Source organism: Marmota monax, unplaced genomic scaffold (assembly GCF_021218885.2).
Source record: "Marmota monax isolate L192 unplaced genomic scaffold, Marmota_monax_Labrador192_F-V1.1 WCK01_AAM20220418_F8-fsc00084, whole genome shotgun sequence".
Classification (NCBI taxonomy): domain Eukaryota; kingdom Metazoa; phylum Chordata; class Mammalia; order Rodentia; family Sciuridae; genus Marmota; species Marmota monax.
The window spans coordinates 2,795,044-2,809,726 of NW_026694575.1; the positions used below are offsets into that span (position 1 = coordinate 2,795,044).

At 40.1% G+C, this 14,683-nt stretch overlaps 1 protein-coding gene across 10 annotated transcripts in view; it reads left to right on the forward strand.

Moving 5' to 3' along the window:
* Tenm2 (teneurin transmembrane protein 2) overlaps positions 1–14,683 on the forward strand; it is a 1,244,871-nt gene that overhangs the window by 564,513 nt on the left and 665,675 nt on the right. The gene's annotated exons all lie outside the window — the stretch shown is intronic.

Here is a 14,683-nt window from a genome sequence, read left to right on the forward strand (position 1 = left end):
CTAGCCCTATTTTGTACTTTATTTAGAGACAGGGTCTCACTGAGTTTCTTAATGTCATGCTTTTGCTGAGGCTGGCTTTGAACCCAAAATCCTCCTGCCTCAGCCTCCAGAGCCCCTGGAATTACAGGCATGCACCACCGCACCTGGCATTATTTCATTCCTAATGGGAGACATAGTCTTTAGGGCATTTGATAAAGTTGGAATATAACAAATATAAACCTATCCAAAATCCATGCTTTTTATATTGAAATAGCAGTGTCCTAGCAAAGATTGTTTTTAAAGTGAATCACAGTTAGATCCATTCTCCTTCTAATGGATGATGCCTGGATTTGGAGAGAACTATGCCCTGGGAGATGGAAGTTGTTACTCCTCTGTTCCGTTTTGGTCACTTTACCCAACGATTCACATCTGGACTGTTAAACACTGAGGGAGAGCTTTGCAAATCCCCCAGCCTTGTCTGTGAGTTATTAGTGTCCTAAGGCCACTGTAATGAATTGCCACAAACTAGGTGGCCTAAAGCAACACATTTTCATTTCCTCACAGTTCTGCAGAACAGAAGTCCAAAATCAAGGTGTCCAGAGGAACTCACTCCCTTGGGGGCCTCAGGGGAGGATCTCATCCTCACCTCTTCTAGTTTGCAAGGGCTGTGGCATTCCTTGGATTGTAGCCACATGCCCCTTTGCTCCAGCTTTCCTTTACCTTCTCCTCTGTTGTTTCTGTATCAGTACCCCTCTGCCTGGCTCACATAAGGACACTTGTGATGGAACTGAGAACCCATCCCGGGGGTCCAGGATAGGTCTTTCTCTCCAGATCTTACCTAACTACATCATATGCCATAAGCTACTCTTCACTCCGGTTGTGAGGCAACAGTTGTAGATTGCAGGGATTAGGATACAGACCCAGGTATCCTAGGTGGGAGGCAGGTGCCTGGAGAATGGATGCCCTCTTCCCATGGGCAGCACCCACATGGTGTTGACTGATTGCTACATGCAGGAATGTAGGCTCAGCACCAGGCTGCCAGATTTTCTAATTTTTAAAGGAAAAGATAGAAATCTGGGCTTAATGTCTTTGAAATCTGAACTTAATGTCTTTGTGTCTGTGTGTTATATCCTGATATTAGGTGTTGGCTCATTGGGTAAAAAAAAAAAAATCTACCTATGAGAAATACAACTCATCTATGGGCCGCTGCCAGTGTGTAGTCTTAGAAAAGCAGAGTAAAATTACCTTCGAGAGAGTGCTTGGTATCCATATCCATTAACTCAACAAATATTTCTTTAGTACTTAATAGAATAATATTTAGTTTAAATCGACCAGGGGAGACCTTGCTGTTTTGAGAAAATAACTCCCCAAATGGAACTGTCATTTCTCTTAAGAAGAAAAGAAAGCGTTTGTCCAAAATGTCCTTGCAGGTGGGTGTTACCTGTGACTTTGTGCTCTTCATGGAGATCAGCTGGGTTTTCATTCCATGAAGTCCAGATGTCAACTCAAAGTCTTAAATGTGGCCTCATGCTTGAGTAACGTACAGATAATCGTGTCCTTGTTTCCCTAATACCTCCCAATTACTAGATATTCATCTTGGTTGTCTTGACCGTAAATCCTTTTAGGTGAGGAAGCAAGGCCATTCACATTGCTTACAGACCTCTGGCATCAGCCTCTTTGCATGAGGCCAGTGTGTTTCAATGCCAGGTCCTTCCATCTCATTCACTGGTGGCTGGTAAATTGTGTATTTCTTTAACACAAAGAGTAAAATTTCTCACAGGTGCTCAATCTACCTACCATCAATAGATGTGAGACTTGTACAACTTCCTGAATGTGAATTTTCTCATCAGGAAGATAGGATAATCGAAATACCTACTTACCTATGTGTTTTGAGAATTAAAGAGATGAATGCAGAGGAGATATTTAGAAGATTGCCTGTCACATAGTGAGCACCTAGTAACTATTAGCTATAGCCATTATTTTTATTAGCATCATTGTTTTTATTACCAAACATTGGTAAGTATCTTTTTTCTTTATGAAAGGATTTCTCAAAATATAACATATGTATGATTTGCCTGAGAATTCAACTAAAATGGAGATTGTGATTCATTTAGGTTTACATGGGGCCTAACTCTACAGTTTTACAGGCCTCCAGGTGAGGATAGTGCTGCCTGTATGAACATCACCATTGGGGAAGCAAGATGGTCCATGAGACTGGTTGCATGTTGGAATTTTCTGGAAAGATTTAAGATATGTCAATACCTACTTATACCACACTGTCCCTATCACCACTTAAATCAAAATTGCTTTTGGTGGGAATCCAGACCTTTGGTGTTTTGTAAAAAAAAAAAAAAATGTTTTTGTGTGTTTGGAACAAAATCTTTTGGAGTGTTTGGTATCAGATCTGCAGCTGAGGTTGAGATCCACTCTCCTACTATGGAAGAATTGTAATGCCTTCACAAATAATGGGATAAAAAAATGCCATCCCTCTCTATTATGAATAAAGCTCTCACCCCACCTGGAAGAAGCTAGTAGCATAAGCAAGAACAAGACATTGGAAGTGGTAAGCATAGCTAGTCTTGCAACTATCTTCTGGAAACACAATATTTTGGTGTCTCCCAACCTGGGGCTGTTAACAAGAATCATTCCTTGTTTGTGTTTGTTAATCAGCTTGATGAGCAGTTTCTATGTTGATCTTCCCAAACTGTGTTGGCCAGTTTCCAAATCAAGTGCGTAAATTACACACTGCCCTCTCTTCAAGCTGCTCACCACCCTTGAGAATATGAGAAAGGGTTTCCTTGAATGCACAAATCTGTGTAAGTGGATTCCTTAGATAAGTGCTGTGCTTGGAGCTTGTGTGATGTGATACTATCATGTGTCACAATATTGTGACACTGTGAAGACATATTTTAATGTCAAGGAGTAATATTTTGACCAATATCCAAATGTCAGCTTTTTTTTTTTTTTTTAGGTCAGGTTCTCTTTATATAATGGTGTTTCCTACTGGAGTTATTTATAGACCTTGAGCCTCAAACTACCAAGTAAAGCACACTATTCTGAGAACCAACATGGAACATATGGCTCAGCGTTACTGAGATTTGCTATCAAAAAGGATGCAAGAGTGCGCTAGTCATTCCTTGACAAAAGATTCGGAACAATGAGATGCCAGTAATATGGAAATTTTCATGTGATTGGTTCCTCTTCATATAAGATGCTCTGTGTATCACTCATGTCCTATTGACATGGGACCCAGAGGACCAATTCTAACCTTTACTTTCATTTCTGTGAGCACTCATGGTGATTTCATACCAGGTAATCTTTTGTTTTGTTTAAACGGAGATCCATCCTTTTGTATTCTCAGTTCAGCAACTCTACTATAGAAATCACCTTAGATTTGACATTTCTAGCAGATTATAGTCTTCTTTGAGATGTATCAGGGGAACACAAACGTAGAATCAGATAGTGAAGCCTACTTCCATTCCTAGAGATTATTTTCACTTATCATGTGACATGGCTGACTCTCTTAGAAGAATATAATTTGCATCATTTTATTACTATTATTATTATCATTATTATGTACTTCAAGGTACCTTTATTATCTCCTAACTATCAGGGAATACAATTTATGAGTGAACGTGCCTTAATGCGTATTCAGACACTGGCCCGCTTGTCAATGGCCAACCCACTTAGCAAAGAAAGAAAGTCTTGCCCGAGGAAAGAAGAAATGTATTCATATCTTTAAATATAAGAAGAAAACCTGAGCAGTTCCCAGCATTCGCACAGCAGTGTCTGTTGCTTTTGTGAACCACAAAATATTTTGAATATTTTGCAGGAATCCAGATATTCAAAATGACGAAGTAGGTAAGCAGGTAACTTTGGAACTGGGACAATAGTGTCACCTCTGAAGAAGCAGTCAAGATGTGAATGCGCACCATCAGCTGCCAATGTAAAAGCCATCATATCTGTTTAAGAAAGTCAGCACACAGACACAAAGACAATCAGAAAAGAATGGAATATTCTGCAACAGATTGCTAACAGTGGGGTAGGAAGAGTATGTGGCTCTGTTTTTTTAAATGTTTCGTAACAAGCCTGTATTACTACTTACATAACCTGAAAATGACAGTGACAACTGTTGATTGCTGTGGAAGCACATTTTGTTTTTCTTCTTTTTGGCTTGTTTTGCACTTTGAGATTTACTTTATCATCAACATTTATTGTTTTTATAGCTCTTTTTAAAAGGTTGTTTTATAAATACCAATATACTTTTTTAAAAAAATCCCTGTATCTCTGTCTCTAGGAAGTTATTTTCTTCTTTCTATTCATTGGCTAAATGGCTGATTTGTGCTCTTTACCATGCATAATGCCTTTGCCCTTAGCCTATATTTTTAACTATCTTAAGTCTAGAATAAAATTTCAGTTTACAGGTTTTTCAAGTAGGAATGAGAGATCGTGTATCTTTGATCTCTCCTCATCACTCTCCCTTCTCATCCACATCCCCCTGCATATGTTTATTTATAAAAATGAGATTGGAAATTTTGCATTCCTAAAGACACACAAAAAATTTTTAGATTAATTCTTTAATATACCTGAAATATTACATGGGTCCTCCTATATAGGCCAGCATGTAGAATCATGTTTGCTAGCCCTTAAGATATGACAAAGAACAACCCCCAATTTCCAGAGGAAACAAAAATTCTGATTCTCATAAATTATATATATATAGAATTTCAAATACTTGGGCAGTGGGAATTCCATGCTATAATTTTTGTCCCTTTTTATTGTTAGCCAGATTTTCATTGCTAGGACAAAATGCCTGAGATAAACAACTTAAACAGATGAAAAGTCAGTTTTGGCCCAGGGTTTCCAACTTTAGGTCCATTGTTGGTTGCCCTATCACTTTGTGCCTAGGGAGAGACAAAGCTTCATGGTAGGGCGCATGTGGTAAAGCAAAGCTGCTCATGGCATTCCTACAATGACCTAACGTCCTTCCCCTGGGCCTCTTCTCCTAATGTTTCCATCACCCCCCAGTGGTGTCACAGACTGGTGGCCAAGCCCTTGAGATGTGGATTCTGGTGACATTGAAGATCCAAACCATGACGTTCATGTAATCGCCTGGCATCCTTTGAAATCCAGTGTCTGACATCCCTACTTTGCATCATCGGATTCTGTCTCTATCCCTGTGTCGCCCTTTCTCCTGTTGTCCTTTGCCTGTCCCACTCGGTAAGCTGATGTCAATCTTTCAAAATCAGGAAAAAAGAAATGAGACCCCTTTTCTCCTACAGCATTCCCTGATCCCAAATTAGAAATAATTGCTTATTTGCCTATAATCCGGTAACATTTTGTACAGACTTCTTTTAAAGTTATTTCTTCATTAAATAAATTATGGGTATGTTACATATTGTAGACTCAGAATCCTATGGGGATGGAGACCATGAATCCTTTCACTTCAACCGTAGCACAGAGTAGGCACCAATAAAGTTCATTCAGTGAAGGTGTAACCAAATGCCACAGGCCCCGGGGGGGGGGGGGGGGTCCTTGCTCTGTGAAGAGAAAGACAAACAGGGAGAAATAAGCTTCAGTGTGCCAAGGGATGCTGGGGATTTATTTTCTACCCTGTCGAGATGGCTGGCAGTGGCAAGAACACCTTAGTAGCTCTTCTGAAGCATCCAGAGACATTCCATCCATTCTGTAAGGGGACAAAGGAGGAATTAAAATAAAAAGTTTGAGTTCAAGCCCACTAAATGCTTTTTAATAAACCCTTAAAAGGTATTCAGCATTGTGCTTAGATAGCTGTATAAAGCCATCCTTCTGACAAATTTCATATTGCCTTTTTTTAAAAAAAAGATAAATTTCAGTAATTAAAGTGTCCAGTGAAAGCCTGACAGTTTGGAGGGCTGAGAGTTAGGAAGCAATCCTGAATGATGCAGGATGACAGTCGTATGCAATAATGGGGCAGGCATTCATCTCAGATAAGAAAGGTCATTTCCTTTCCTAGCTCATTTGGAAGTCAAAATGGGCCGAAAGGTTTCCAAGGCGAGGGGTTTGTGGTATTGGTCTAAATATCCTGTCCCTCGGGGCCAGGGTTAAGAGAGGACTAGGGAAACATTGCCATATCAAGGTTAAAGCCCAGGTGCTACTTTTAGACTCCAGCCCTGTCCCTGGTCATCATTGTGACTGGACAAATTTCTTGATCTGAATCAGAACAATTTCTTCTCTAAACTTGTAGTATAATAACTTTATTGTATAAGCTTGCTGGGAGGATTTTTATGAAGGCATATATGAAAAATTCTTACACAGTATCTGGCACATTACTAAGTAAGCTGGCCCTGCATGTCTATCCAGCTATATAGATGGAAGAAACACTTCAATATTTCCAGTTTTTTTTTCTTTGAATCTACTATAGACTGTACAGTACTAAGCCTAAAGCTTCTGATGTTTATGTGCTCAGCATCCATACCTGCTCAACAATGACTGGTGTTACCTGTGTATTAAAATTTCTGTTGAACTCATTGGAATGAACACCCTCGTCTTTCTCCTTACGGTATGTTTGTTCAGAACACCCTCTGTTGATGGTCCTTGTCACTAAGAGCTCTCTGAAAGCTTTTTTAAAATTCTATATTACATATCCCTATAGGGTGTTTCTTTCATTTCAGTTTGAGTTAGTATTATGGGAGGGGTAGAAGTAGAAAGAGTAAACAAAAGAGAAGAAAGATTTCCCAAATAGTCTACTGTAAGTCTGTATCTAATAAAGGTAGATGATCATAAGAAAACTCAGGCTTGTCCTATCTCCTTTGCTCTTGAGCTCTCTCTTCTTCATATTGGATTACATACCACATATTAGGTCTTGGCAACTGAGAGAATAAATGAAGTGGGTTTCCTTTTTCAATTTTATAAGAATCTTAGGTTGAAAAAAAGGAAATGGATCAGCAAGTAGGTTCTGCTCAGTCACAGCCTGTACCCCCCTCCCCCATCTGCCCCGTGTGATAAGCCAGGTTCCCAATCTTACTGCACACAGACTGTTCTGGCTTTCATACATTGAAGGTTTGAGGAGTTACTCAAAGCTCTTAAATGTTGTACAGTCTTGTGATTTTAAGTACTGTTTCCATAACCATACCTCTGGGTTTAATGTCAGCTCTGCTAGAGCATGGCTTGATGCAGTTAGAAGCATGTTCATGTCTCCTGTGAAATGCTCAGGACCTATCTTACAGCAAGCGTGTCTGAAGACATGGAGTTAACACAGAGGCATGGTGAGGCAAAGAGTGATTTGGGACGGGAGGGCCCCCAGTCTTGAAAAAGTGAGCTTGAATGTAGATTCCTGGCACAGTTCACTGTGTGACTAACTGGACTAGCTTACGAAGCCATGAGCATAAACACACTTATGTTAAATATTCCAATATTCTATATTTTCTCTTTTAAAAATCTAAAATGCCTTTTGAGCTAATAAGAAACACAAGTGACAAAGGTTTCAGTATTTATGGGGACAGCATTTGTGGGTACTCAGGAGACATCAAATAAATGTACTTGAACCTGAAGAGTGGAATAGAGAAAAAAGGGCAGTTACTCTTCCAATTAAATTAATTTGTATGCAATATTATAAAAACTTTGACATATATATTATCTAACACAGATAATCGACATTCCTTGTCTTTTTGTGAACAAAGTCCTTTGATTTGTTTTGTTTTGTTGTTTGCAGTTTTAGGCATTTACCCAGGGCTCAAGCGTGTTAGGCAAGTGCTCCATAACGGAGCTACATCTCCAGCCTCATTTATTTATTCATTTATTTTGAGACAGGCTCTCACTAACGTGTGCAGGCTTTCCTCAAACTTGCAATCCTCCTGCCTCAGCCTCCTGAGTAGCAGGATTACTGGTGTGTGCCACTACCCCTGACTGAGCAAAGCCCTTTATATTAAGCAACATGGAATTGATCCCAAAGCAGGGCTTCTCAAATTTGATCTGCAGAACAAAGTGTTGCCAATCCACAATGAGATGCACAGAGAAACTTGAGAATGTCTGGAAACTTTTTAAAGCAATACAACATTAGCAGGATTTTCATGTATTATGTCAGAGATGGATCAGAATTTTCTTTTAAAAAATCCGTTCACATAGATGACTGATAAGCACTGTTTCTTAAAAAAAAAAATAAGAAAATAAAAGAATAAGGAATAAAACTGGGAAGTGTTGCTCAAGAGATTGCATGTGAATATCTGCACTTGTGAGAGTATTTGTGTAGACATCAGGTACCCTTTGTCAGTTCTGAGTGTGTGGCAGTCCCCAAGGTTGATAGTTTTCTTCCATGAGGATGAAAAGACCTTTGCGATGGATGATTTCTAAGTCCTTCTTTTAGGCCCAAAGTGGATTTTCTCATAAAAAATGGTAGTTATCAGTAGAAGGCCTGATTCAAGTGTTCCATCTCACGACATTGCTCCCATGTTGTTACAATGGGCTTCTGATCTGTGAAAGAGGTTCCTTGCAGTTCAGGGCCAGGCTCCAACCCTGTGCAGGTGGCTGGCAAGCGCACCGCACCGCAGTGTCACTGGTTAAGAAATTGACAAATTTATAGCCCTGTCGCTGCCTTCCTTTCCGTGGGGAAGCGCAGCAGCTCCTCGTCCAGCCAGCCGACTTAGATGTCTGTTTACTGTTGCCCTCAAACGTGAGCGCTGCTGGTGATGCACATCACAAATGGAAGTAATGTCATTTGAAGTAGTCCCGCAAGAAGCCTGGGAGCAATCTAACTGCATTAACTCCTCCTCCGTCTGGGCGGAGGAGGCTGGAGAGGGTGCAAGGCTCGACTAGGCTGGAGCTAAGGAAACAGAGCCATACAGAAGTCCATGACTGCAAGTAGCCTGGGAGCCTAAAGAGGTTTCACTTACTGCCTTCAACAAATGACACCAGGGTATCACAGGACATCTAATATTCTGTTTACAAATCTTGTTAAACATCTGAAGTGGCTGAAACAGTGGCTTCCTGTGTTTCTGAGTGGTTTCTGTGTTTCCCCTTCTCCCTCCTACAGCTCTGGATGGCTGTTATGTTATGTATGAGAATACATCCATTCCATTTGCAAGGCCAGTGTGTGGGCTGGGATGCAGCTCAGTGGTACATTGCTTGCTTGCTGTGTGAGTCCCTAGGCTGGGTCCCCAGCACCGAAAACACACACACAGCAGTGTGTATCCACTAGTGATTCCAAAGTTCAAGGCAAGACTTGTAGGCTTCCTTTATATTGTTCTATAAGTCACAATCCACCATTTCTTCTCTCTAATGAATATAGTATCCATTTGATTTATTACTTTAAATTATATTTTTCTAGCTGCATTAAAGTAAAATTGATAAATAAAATTTATATATATTCACAGTGAACAACGTGATGTTTTTATCTATATATATGTGTATGTGTGTGTATATATATGTGTGTGTATGTGTATAAAATATTGTGAAATGATGAATTGGAGCTAATCATCATAAATATCACCTCGTGTACTCTGTGTGTGTGTGTGTGTGTGTGTGTGTGTATAACACTAGAGATCTTCTCTTTTAATACTCTTCAAGTATACGGTACTTCCTTGTTAACTATACTCACCATGCGGTACAATAGATTTTTAGGAGTTATTCATGAAACTGAAACTTGTTCACTTTCACTAAATCTCCCCATTTCCATCCCACACCCCTTCACTGGCCCTTGGCAATGAACTTTCTGCTCTCTGCTTCTGCTACATTTTAGAATCCATGTAAAAGTGAGATCATAGAGAATTTATCTTTCTGCATCTGGATAGTTTCCATTATTAGTAAATAAACAAAGGTTCAAAGTCATTCGATTATTTTTTGCTTTCTTACACTAAATCATGGCCAGTAAGATCTCCTGTGATGGGCTTAGGATCCAGACACAACTCCCTCTCTACTTTGACTTCACCTTATTATCCAGCACCTGGGACTCTAAGCCTCGCTTAGGCTTTGAATCAGATCATGTCTCCTAGGTGTTTGGGGGAAAAGAGTGTCTCTTAATGTCATTCACTTATTGAACATGTCTTTACTTTGAATTTTCTTCAAACACAGCTATGAAGCTGCCCTAAGACCTCTCACTAAATCACACCATGAGTCAAGAGCTCATATTTTCCCTATTCATAGAAAGAGAGCTAGACCGCTATTTAAATAGTTAAGTAACTTGACCAGGATCTGAAGGCCAGAGACAGAAAGATTGTTTTGTTTTGTTTTGTTGTTGTTGTTGTTGTTGTTGTTTTTGGTCTAAGACATTTGAAGTTTTTTAGTTTGGCAAGACATATGAAAAGGTTAATTACAATCAGCGAAATTGAAATATGCATACTCATAGTAGGATGTAATAGACCTTCCTGAGGGCTGATAGGTGATCTAGCCTGCATGATGTGATGAAAGTAAGAACTGGAAGCCTGTCCCTAGCTTTCACAAAGTATGGATCCAGTAGGAAGATAAGTCATGAACCCAACAAACAAATGTCCAGGCTAGAATGTAATATGAGATAGACTCTGAAGACTTCCCTCAAATGAACCTTAAGTTCCATGATTTCTGATGAGAAGAAGAATGAAGGGAAGCTTCTGTAAAGTAGTAGGGTATGAACTGAATCTTGAAGGTTCTTAACTGTTAAAGATGAGAAGGTAGAAGATTCCAAGGGAAATATAGGGGAAATAGCAAAGTGGGAATATTTAAAGATATGGCTTGAGTTTAGTAATAGTTAAAGCAAAATGGTGGGTTGGGATCAGAAGGCGAACAACTCGAAAACCCAACCCAGATGATGTACTGGGTCAGAATGGTGGTTCTTGCATTTGGAGGTATAGTGTCCAGCATGATTTTAGGAAGATTTCTTTGCCAGGTGTACATGTGACACATATGGCAGGGGCTTGGGAGAGACACTGCATGCAGAGATCTTGGCCAGGTGGCAATGGTTCTCATACAGTAAATCAGTAGCTTCACAGAAGGTAGAGAACAAGAAAAGGAAAGAAAGATCTGATGTCTAATGTGTGATACACATGCAGATGGAATAAAAAATATTGATGGGATGGTATTGGACCAAACAACCTTGTTCTTAATTAGGGCTCACCCCCCACTTCTGTCCCTTCCCAGGCTTCTGGTCTTACCCAAGCTTTGAGACTCTCAGAGGCTAGCAGGAGAAATAGGTTTGAGGTACAGGCTGTGCAGAGGAAGGTCAATGGGAGTGTCCACAAGGACACATGGAGCATGACATTGTGGGCAGGTAAGGATACAGTTAGCTCATTGGAGATGCCACCCTTCTGTTGGTGTCAAGACACAGATAAAAACAGTCCTGATTATTTACCAACAGTTAACTGAGGATCAGATAGACATCTTTTAGGAATATATTCTTAGGGGCTACAAATATTTATACTGGTCTGTGGGCTAGTGCTTAGTTGGGAAGAGAAAGAAAAATAAAAAGCATTCCAGGTGTAAGCCAACCTTGGAGACAAGAACAAATGCTCCATGTGCATTTCAAAGAACATGAAAACCTCTTTAATGGGATGCAAGAAGATACAGCTCCAAAGGGAGTAGGGAGCCCTATTAGAGATGCCTTTGAATTTGCAGATTTAGCAAATAAAAATACAGGATACAGTTACATTTGAATTTCAGATAAACAGCAAGTATTTTTAGCATAAATATATCCCAAACAAAATTATTGATTGTTTATCTGAAATTCAAATTTGACTAGGTATCCTGTATTTTATCTGGCAGCCCTATGTTGAATGCTTCAGGAAAGCAATTGGACTTTATTAACTTTGAATGAGGACTATTTGAAGGGTATTTGAGCAGTGGAGTGACATGATGAAATAATTTTTTGGATGATTAATTTGGCATGCAAGATAGAGGAGAAGAGAGCTCAAAGGAGGAGGATGGTGGAAATGGTCTAGGAATAACAGGTAAAAGCCGAGGAGATGGCTACTCCCTCCCATCTTCTCTGTTTACACACTGCCCTGTCAGCCAGGTGTCATCTACACCTTTTGGAGGACACTCTGTGACTTGAACAAGATTCCTTTGCACCTAGCATTTTCTATGTCTTAAGGTTAAATTTTTTCCTTAGTGTGGTCCCTTCTTTCATCTATCTTTGGCAATTAGCAGCTGGTTGCTAATGCAGTACTCATAAATGGAATCATCACTTCTCAGAGATGAAAACAGTTATCTATTTTGCCATCAAGCAAAGGTGTACAACTTATAACATTCCAAGCTCAGATACCTGTCCAGTCTGCCTTTCTGGTTGTACCTCTCCATTTGCTTCTTCAGAAGGTTCCAGAGAGTTCAGGCGGTCCACAACTTGAGATACTGACCATTTGGGCTGGGAGAGATCTACTCATTGGACACTCCAGCCACTCTGTGGCCTGGATAGGTTGGTAAAGTTAGTACAGTTTAACTCTTCTGCCCATTAATGTATGGCACAAAGGTAAGGGGCTGAAGGAATCAGGTGCTGAGAAGCAATAAGTCTAGTAGAGTTGGCCACAGAGAAGAGGCTTACTGGTCACCCAGACCTTGCTTGCAAAAAGAGCTCAAGTTGTAGGTAAGAAAAGAGTGCCAAGGGGAAATTACAAAACATGAAGAGGCCCCATAAAGACAGAGGTTAAGCAGTGCTGTGATTTCAAGGTATCTCCTCCAAAATGCATATTGACGCTTATTCCCGATTAACAGGAGACAGAACTTTGGGGAAACTATAAAGTCAGGAGGCTCAACCTCATGAACGGATTAGTGCTTTATAAAAAAAGCTGGCAGGGGCTGTAGCTCAGTGGCAGAGCGCTTGCCTAGCACGTGAAAGGCACTGGGTTCGATCCTCAGCACCATGTAAAATAACATAAAGACATGCTGTCCATCTACAACTACACACACACAAAAAAAAAACTGTTAGGAACTACCTGAGGCCCTTTCCCCTTCTGCATTCCACCATGTGAGGAACCCAGTAGCAACTCGACCCCACCTATGGAAGCAAAGAAGAGCATCCTCAACAGTTGCTCAGGCTTGATGCTGAACTTCCTAATCTCCAGAACCAAGAGAAATTTCTGTTCTGTATAAATTCCCAAGTCTCAGGTGCTTTTTAGAGCAGCATAAGTAGAATAAGACAGATTGTCAGAATTCAAGCTCACCAATTAGAGGGAAGAAATCAGAGTGGTTCCTAAGTTCATTTGGCATGATTTTGCAGGGCACTTATCCAAAGGGACAAGTCTAGCTCAAGTCCAGGGGCGGTGGTGGTGGTGCTGAATCTAAGTTATGGTCTACTCTCCAAGTGGTCTTCACAGGTGCGTAAAAGTGGGCATCTTTGCCTCATTAGCACAGGTTTGTGGACAGTCTAGTGGTAGGATTAGACAACGAAGAGTCTGAACCTCACCTAATCATCTGGATCATCTTGAGCATGAGTTCCTTCACCTGTAAAGTTGGGTGATAACAATGTCCCCTCAGGCTTGGTGGGCTTTATAGGACTGGTAGACCAAAATGCATAAACCTTAGTTCAGCAACTGACACCTCTCTATAAGTACTAATGACCATTACTACAAATTTCTAAAGTCAGCAGGGCAAACTATTTGTATTTGGCATTTAGAAGTCATCCAATAAGTCTTGAAGATGGATTGACTTTCCTTTATAAAGACCAGTTGATAACCTTTATATATATATATATATATATATATATATATATATATATCTCACCAAGTAGAAAATAAAATATTTAAGTTCTTTTGGGCCTTAATGTCTTTGTCATTTTTGTTTGTTAGTGTGGCACCAGGAGTGGAATCCAGAGGTGCTTAACCACTATGCCGCAGCCCCTGCCCTCTTATTTTTAATTTTGAGACAGGGTCTCCCTAAGTTGCTTATGACCTCACTAAATTGATGAGGCTATCTTCAAACTTGAGAGCCTCCTGCCTCAGCCTCCTGAGTTATTAGGATTACAGACTTGTACCATCATGCCTGGCTCTGTCACATTTTTTTAAACAACCTTTTAAAAATGGAAAAACAATTCTTAGTTTGTGGACAACATAAAACTGACTAGATTTGGTTCATCAATGATAACGTTATTTAACTTAGTGATAAAGAAATCCAAGAAGATAGTGGCATATAAATTTGGAGATTTAGGATACCTATGACTTTAGCATGGAGCCAAGCAACACAGAGAGAGAGAGAGAACTCATGGCTTGAGCATGCCCTAAGACTTCAGGCTGAGTGTTTGTGAGAGCTTAGCCCCCGAGTTGTCTAGCTCAAGATTAGATACTCAATCCCAACAATGTTCAGCCTGCTGTATGTACTCAATAAATACTTTAGAGATAATGGATCAAGAAGATGTGAGGGGTTTTGAGCTGAATTTTACTTGCAAAATGCAGAGAGTAATATCATGATGAATGAATGACATGTTGTTCAACATGTATTTATTACAGTGTTAGTTACCTAGTGATGATAATCACATTGTGGTTTGTTTCAATGTCACCTTTTTCAACATGTGCCTTGCTGTCATCTCCAATTATTGTATCAATAGTCAGCATTCCATATGAAAGGAACCATTAAAAGTTCCGAGCTTTGGCGGAGTAAAAGTGGTGAGACAGGAGCCTGGTCCATCAGGAAGACATTGTTATCTCAGGATGATAACAATTTTCTGTCTGGAAACAAAACAAAACAAGGCATTCAGAAAAGGCCATGGCTTTCCAGGTCTCATGCTGACTGTGGGCGAGTGTGACTTTATGAGCGCCCACGACCTTTG